At 31.3% G+C, this 7,784-nt stretch overlaps 1 pseudogene; it reads left to right on the top strand.

Annotated features, from left to right (window-relative positions):
• The window catches only part of LOC117170067, an 18,991-nt pseudogene extending 12,110 nt beyond the window's left edge, over positions 1 to 6,881 (top strand).
• Positions 6,882 to 7,784: the final 903 nt, after the last annotated feature.

Raw genomic sequence — 7,784 nt, forward strand, 5'->3', positions numbered from 1 at the left:
TCTAGTCGGGAGTGGTGCTGACTGAAAACAGATGATTTGGAGCGATTCGCGCGCCATCTGTTGGTCATTCTAAGGACTTATTGAACTACCCTCGTAAATGAAACCATTTAAGATATAAATAAAATTTTAAGGTTGAAAATCCTTTTTTGTTGCATTCATACACATTAAATATTTTGGAAATTAATTATTATAAAGTATGATGGTCTGTCTGTTCACATTCAAGAAACAAAAATTTAAGGAGATAGAAACTCATAAAAACAACATCTTCCAGACTAAAAACTCCATTTATTTTTAATCAATAATCGATTACTGTTCAAAAAGTGTGATTAAAACAAATTTTTTAAAGAATAAAATTTTTAAACTTGAGTTTTCCCAAACGTGAAAACAAACAAACAATTTTATTCTTGTTAAAAATAAAAAATTTCAACAATTTCAGAAACTACCATAAAATATCTTTTAACATTTTCGCAAATTTTAGAGCATTTTTTGGTAGCTTTTAAATATTTTTTTCTTGAAATGAACATTTTAAAGAATATTTGGTTAATAAATAACTTCCCTAATTTCAACAAACCGCTTTCTCCTACTTGTTATTGAATCAAAGAAATATAAGCTTTTCATTGAGACCGAAGTAAACTAAATAAATGGTCTTTTTATACTAAAATTATTAAAAGTTAAAATCTTTTTCTTTCAGATTTCATTATGTCCCAAAATCTAATTTTAAAATGCTTACAGATATATAGATGCATAGGTACATTACAATTTTTTAAAAAGATACTGTTTTTAATTTTTTGCAAACTTTAAATCATAGGCGTTTAAAATATTAAAACATCTTGGTTTTATGAAATTTGTAAATTTCTAGATGTTCTACATTTAAATATCGGAATTATCAATTGTATATAAATATTCTTCAAATATAAAAAATTTTTAATTAAGATTAAATTATATATTTCTACATAAGATTTAAAAATATATAATAAACAATATTATGAAAAAAATTGAGCTTCTCGTTTCAAACATTTTTAGGACTCTTAATATTTAAAAATTTAATATTATGGATTTGTAAATAGTCTATGTTTTTAATATTGAAAAATAAAAATCCAGAGATGTAAACGCGCGCTTCGCTGAAATTAATTTTACTTACGAGTTCCTAAAACGATATTTAATATAATTTATATATGCTGAATTTAAAACGAGTGCTATATTATAAATTATTATTCTTATATTAACAAATTTCTAGAAAACTATAAGAAATAGGAAGAATTTTATTCTTAAGAATTTTTACGGATTTGAACAATCTCAAGTAATATAAAGGACATAAAGAAATTTCTAAAGGATTTAAAATGTTTTATGTCATCTAAAAAGATTTTAAATTATTTCAAGAGATTTTGTTTTAAAATATTTAAGAACTTTTAATGCTGATACATTGGTTGTTCTTGATTTTTTTATAAATTGATGTTTTTAAATCTTTAATATTAGAAAATAAATCCTAAGGACCTTAGCATATTTTTATGGAATTTTACAGTTTGAAGGGATTTTAACGGATAACTACAGAACTTTAGGGAAGAAATTTAATTTGATTTCAAAGGATCTTTACGAATGTAAACAGTTCCAAGGTAGATGAAGTAATTCGACAAATTGCATCGGATCTTAAACATTTTGAGTTATTTTCAAAAATTCTAAAGAATTTCAAGAAAGTTTGTTTTACAAAATTTGTAGTTCTATTAATAGTAAAAAGTTTGTTTTTGAGCATACAAAATTATATGAGAAACAGTCGAGAGGAAGCCTGAAACAAACCTATAGGCCGCTTACGTACTTAACTCCATCCGTCTCTTTCTCTTTCTCGGCAACTTAATATTTACCTCAAGCTATCTTCGAATAAAACAAACAACTGAAATGAAAACTCAGCTTTTGAACAAAGAATCAAACTTGTCAAAAAATATTTATTTTTGACAAGTTCCTTTTATGTTCAAGTTATAGAATGTAAAATTAAAATAAGAATATGATTCTTTTAAGCTTTTTCAAACACAAATTTGGTAGGAATGTCAATATGTAAAACATGTATATGACAAAATATATCTCCTGAATTATCTGTTAAATAAAAAGATTAAATAGGAGAAAGGGGCAGCGATAACAATGATCATATAATTAAAGTCGGCCTCTGACTCATTGGAGCGATTCGAAATAGAAAATTTTATGTTGTAAAAGGGGATACGAGATAGTGTATTGAGGAATCAGAAATATTTGGATAGAGACAATTACCAGGGTAAATGTAGGACAGAAAGTAAGAGATAGTTTCTGCTTGGTGAGAGGTGTAAGACAAGGATTTCCTTTGAGCCCACTATTTAATATATTAACCTCATACGTAGATGATGAAATAAAGAAAAAATGACAGGGAGCAGTTTGACAGTCTCAATTACAGGATTGAAGAAATACTTTGATGGAAGAAAGTTCAATTTATATGTAGAAAAGACACAGATAATGAGGATGAAAAAAGAAGGAGGAAGAAAGAAAGAATTTTCAGCGAGATAGAAGGTCGTGAAGTGAAAAAAATGAAGAAATTTAAATATCCGGGATATACCTGTTAAAAATAGATACCAAAGAGTAATGAAACATATACGGAGAACAGGAAAAACAAGGCACGAAAAATATTAGAGAAGGAGAATGTGGTTATTTGATATAATATTTGAGAGGCGACTGGAGTAAATTATAAAGAATCAGAGAAGAGTGAAATGAAATGTTTCATTTAAAAGGTGGTAATTCAAAGTTTATGAGAGCGACTTTTTCAAAATCCTGTTATTTATCAATTTTTTATCTTCAATCCAAATTCGATACTTCAACTTCAAAAGCAGTGCAAAATTCGAAATAATTTTTGCTTGAGAATTTAAAAAAAATTCTGCTTTGGTGAATCGAGGCCTATTGGAAATTCAAAACTGTATAAGAGCCAATGTCTCTCGCTATTGTCTAAGTACTAACCGCCTCCAAAAATTATACTTTCGTTGAACCTTTCAAACTTAAAAATAATTTACAGTGAAACTTTTCTATAGCGCTGATTTTGGGGCTAACGCACAGAGGGTAAAATTGGCCAAAAGCCAACTAAATAACAAACCCCAAACCCAACACCCCTATCCACAAAATGCAATCCCGAAAAACCCAAATTCCACAACCCAAATCCTAAACCCCAAACCCAAAACCCTGAACCCTAAATTCTGAACCGCAAAACCCATAAAATCACATAACCATAAACCCCTATCCCATCAACACCAAACCTACACCTATGAACTCACATATGTCAAACCCATAAACTCCAAACCTCAAACTCTAATCACACATACCCCTATCCCGTAAACACAAACACTACAACTATAAACTCACACATCCTAGAACCTTAAGTCTCAAACCCTAAGCTTCCAAACTCACATATTCAAAGCCCACAAGCCCCCAAATCTTACATCCACAACCTCTAAACCTTAAACCTACGAACTTACAAACCCCAATCCCTGAATTCGAAACCCTACTCCAACAAACTTACATGTTCCAAACCAACGAACTGAATCCCTAACACTACCAACTCTAATCCTATGGACACCAAACCCCACAAACCCCGAAACAGCGAATTTCAATTCCTTAATCCACCTACCTCATTTCCATAAAAATCAAACTCTGAACCACTAATATTAAGTTTTCAAAACCTAAACTCAAACCCTACACTAGCAATCCACATGTTTAAGATTTAAGGGCATAGGCTGTGTAAGTACATAGGTCTAGGATTCGGTGTTTCTGGGATAGGGGTTTATAGGTTTAGGGTTTGTTGGTTTGGTGTTTGGTGGGTTGGGGTTTAAGGATAGGGGCTATGGATTAGGGATATTTGAGTTTATAGGTGTAGTTTTCCTGTTTGTGGGATAGGGGTTTAGGGTTACGTGGGTTGATAGGTTTTGGGGTTTATGAAGTTATGAGTATTGATGTCTATATGTTTTTCGGTTCAAGATTATAGTTTAGGAATTAAGGTTTAGATTTTGGGGTTTAGAATTTAAGGTTTAAGGTTTAGGGTATGTGAGTTAATACTAGTATAAAGTTTAAGGTTTAGGGTATGTGAGTTCATAGGTGTAGGTTTGGTGTTTATGGGATAGGGGTTTTGAGGGTATGTAAATGTAGGGGTTTATGGGTTTTCGGATTTGGGATAGTTTTTTATGTTCGTAAGTTTGACTTTTGTAGGAATCAAATTCATGAATTCATGTGAAGTGGGTTTGGGGTTCAGTCATTTGGGGTTCAAAGGGTTCTTTGGTTATGGACGGAGGTGTACTGTTAGAGTGGTTTTTCCTGAGTAATTAAAAAAAATGATTAAAATCCATTGACATATGTGCGTTAGAGAGATTTTTGTCCATTTTCTCCACTGCCTGACGGTAGGTGGGAACTATTTCATTATATCCCGATCCACTTTTTTTTGTTCACACTTGAGTACTCGTCTGAGTGACAACCGCAGATCCCGCGTACCCCGCACATTTTCTGTTACACCTACCTGCGGCGCGGTATCAATTCTCGGAAGGGCTATTGAAGGGTTTCACTGTAATTGTCTTGTTAATCTGAATAGTGTATTATTTTCCGAACATTTTGATACTAAAATTATTATTTTAGTAGCGGAAACATCGCAATACTATGGTCTATCGTAGCTTTGAAAATCGTAAATGCCGTTGACGGACATGAATTTTATTAAATATTTTTTTCCACAATACATAATGCTGTAAATCATAATATAATCACACAAAAATGTTCAATATATTGAAAAAGTTTTCCCTCAAATTTCGATGCATTTTATTACATGCCTTTTAAAGTTCCATGTCGAGCGCTCGATTTAACATGATCATTATTGGTTCCCATACAGTTTTGAATCGCCGGATTACCTCGAATAATACGTAGACAAATTTGAAAAGGCTCTATCCTTTGTAATTTTTATCGGAAATGCTTGAAACTTTGTTACGCAATATTTTTAACGATTAGTTACTAATAATAGTTTACAAATCAATAAAACATTAAAAATATCAAAATGCAAAGTTTTTCCTCTGGCTCGTAAAATGTGAAAAATAGCTCTAATACAATTTTGAATTTCTACCCATCATTTATCAAGTGAGTCCGAGGCCTGACTTTCAGAAAAATCGTTAAATGGGAATTTTGACAAGTGTCAAAAATTGTTGCAAATTTTCGTTATGTAATAAAAATATAACCAGTTATGTGCATTTTGTTAATTTTGTTTATTTATCTCCTTCTTTATTAATAATTTATAACATTCAAAATAAATATCGCTTTTTAAGGATTGACTTACATTGAATTTGGAAATAATTTTGTAATTATTCCATGCTATATTGCTATGCTATATATCTGAGTAAGTAACATATTTGAGAAGGTGACATACTGCAACCAGAAAGGATTTCAATGCTTTAAAGAAGATCCTTTATATTGAAAAGGACAGTCGACGTTTCGTGACACAAATGCTCTCCTCGCTAATAAGAAGTCCTTAGTGAATTTAAAGAAATTAGCATGTAGTATTCCAAAGAAGATATGTTCTCAAATTCTCTCCTCAAGTTAGTCTTGCGAAACCCATCACTAATTGTAAATGTAAAGAAGTTGCTTTACTTGCATATGTTAGAATCTCAAATTTTCATATACTGAAAACTAGTGTAGCCTATCAATAATAACTGTAAAACATATAAAAAATTTTTAAAATGAAAGTGATCAATTGAAAATAAGCTTCAAGAATGTTTAATATGTCTTTAATTTATTATTTACGTATCATACAACCTTTCGACATTTGTAAAACATTTTGTTTTCACAATGAAGGAACTTCTTTTCACAATTAAGATCATTTGTGGTACCAAGTATGTGATTTTTATGCCCACCCCATTTTTTTATAATATATGATACTGAATATTAATGCTAAATAAAAATCTCTTTATTAATTAGGACATTTGAGTGACCCATGCGAATCTGCCAGGGATTCAGAAACTGTATATGCTAAGGGCCCTCAGGGGTAGCATGACATAGGCAAGGCAATTTTCGATCGAGATCAATGACGATATCATAATTAGCAGTCCTCCGTAGAGCCATTCACTTAGCTACAAGTGACCATCCTGATTGGCGCTATAATAAGCAATATATGTATGTACATAGTACATTGTTACTTGTGCGCAAGCATTAGAAGTCTCTAGTCAAGGGAAACTCGCTTCCAGGTGTAAGTACATGTGTACTATGTGACGCTCTCGTTCAAGAACGAAGCACGTAAGGGTCGTAAGGCTATTGGCAATCTCAACACCGAATCATTGATAATTACGGGTAAGGGGAAATTCACGTTGAATTTCTCCTTCAGGTCAAATATAGTCGGCAATAAACGACACCATACATGGATAGTGTCGGACCACTAACCGCATGATACGAGTATGTTCAAAATTAGCTTTGACTTTACTGTTAAAAAGATCTGATGGAAATTTTATATACATGTGAGTAAAGTCATTTGCATATACCGTACATTAATTTGCATATATGGTTTGAAGAATATAGAAGAATATATGGATTGAAGAACTACGATCCACAAAAGGAAAAGCGTTTTGTCAGGCACCGTCAACCGAAAGAACATTCCTCGGCCAAAAATGCAGGTTTGCATTTTGGGAGATCAACAGCATTGTGACTAAGCCAAGGCCAACAATGTTCCGTTTATGGACGCTGAGGCTTTGAAAAAACTGAACAAGAACAAGAAGCTGGTCAAGAAGCTTGGTTTGAACAAGGCCGGTAAATTCCCTGGTCTTCTCTCCCACCAGGAGTCCATGATTTCCAAGATTGACGAAGTTAAAGCGACGATCAAGTTCCAAATGAAGATAGTCGGACCACTATAGTGTCGGACCACTAACCGCATGATATGTTCAAAATTAGCTTTGACTTCACTGTTAAAAAGATCTGATGGAAATTTTCTATACATGTGAGTAAAGTCATTTGCATATACCGTACATTAATTTGCATATACCATCATGTTGTAAAATTAGTAAACATGTATGTTGGATTCGGTAAAACAGAATGCTTGAAAACAATAAGTTCTTTGATTCCTTCAAATCTTGTCAAATATTAAAAAAAAGTGATAACCTTAAATTCTTCGACTAAATATTACTGCAAAAATTGATTTTAATGTAGCAAAGCGCAAATATCTGTCTTTTTTTAAGAAATGATCAATATGCAGTATGTGAAATTTGATATACAGACTTTCTTAATAGCGATTTTGTATACTAAAGTTTTAAATTTAATATACAAATGTATATTAAAGGTAAATTAAAATTGCAAACATTTTTAACAGTGTTTGAAAAGCGATAGCGCCGTCCAGAACATAGATAAGAATAGTTTTTCAAATACATTTTGAAAGATTATTAAGGTCTCTGTTAAATAAACTCTAGGTAAATTAATTTGGCCTCGAAATGTTTGAATTGTCATGGGAGAAAGTCATTAATAAATTTCCTGTTTTTTAGGAATCTCTCGGTGATGTTCAAAAATGTTGTTAGAAAGTTATTCGTTTTTGTTACAAAATTGTCTTTCTAGGTTTAAAATTCAACTGTTCGGTTGAAACTTAACTTTTTTGTTGAAAATTAATTTTTTTGTTTAAGGTTCATAATTTTAAATGAAATTTTACCATTTTAGTTGAATTTTCATCACTTTTCTTTTAAATTTAATTATTTTCTTAAAAGTCAACATCTTTTTTGAAAATTCATGTTTGCGGGTTCGAAATTCAACTGTTTGGTAAATAATTTCCT

Source organism: Belonocnema kinseyi, chromosome 3, assembly GCF_010883055.1.
Source record: "Belonocnema kinseyi isolate 2016_QV_RU_SX_M_011 chromosome 3, B_treatae_v1, whole genome shotgun sequence".
Classification (NCBI taxonomy): Eukaryota; Metazoa; Arthropoda; class Insecta; order Hymenoptera; family Cynipidae; genus Belonocnema; species Belonocnema kinseyi.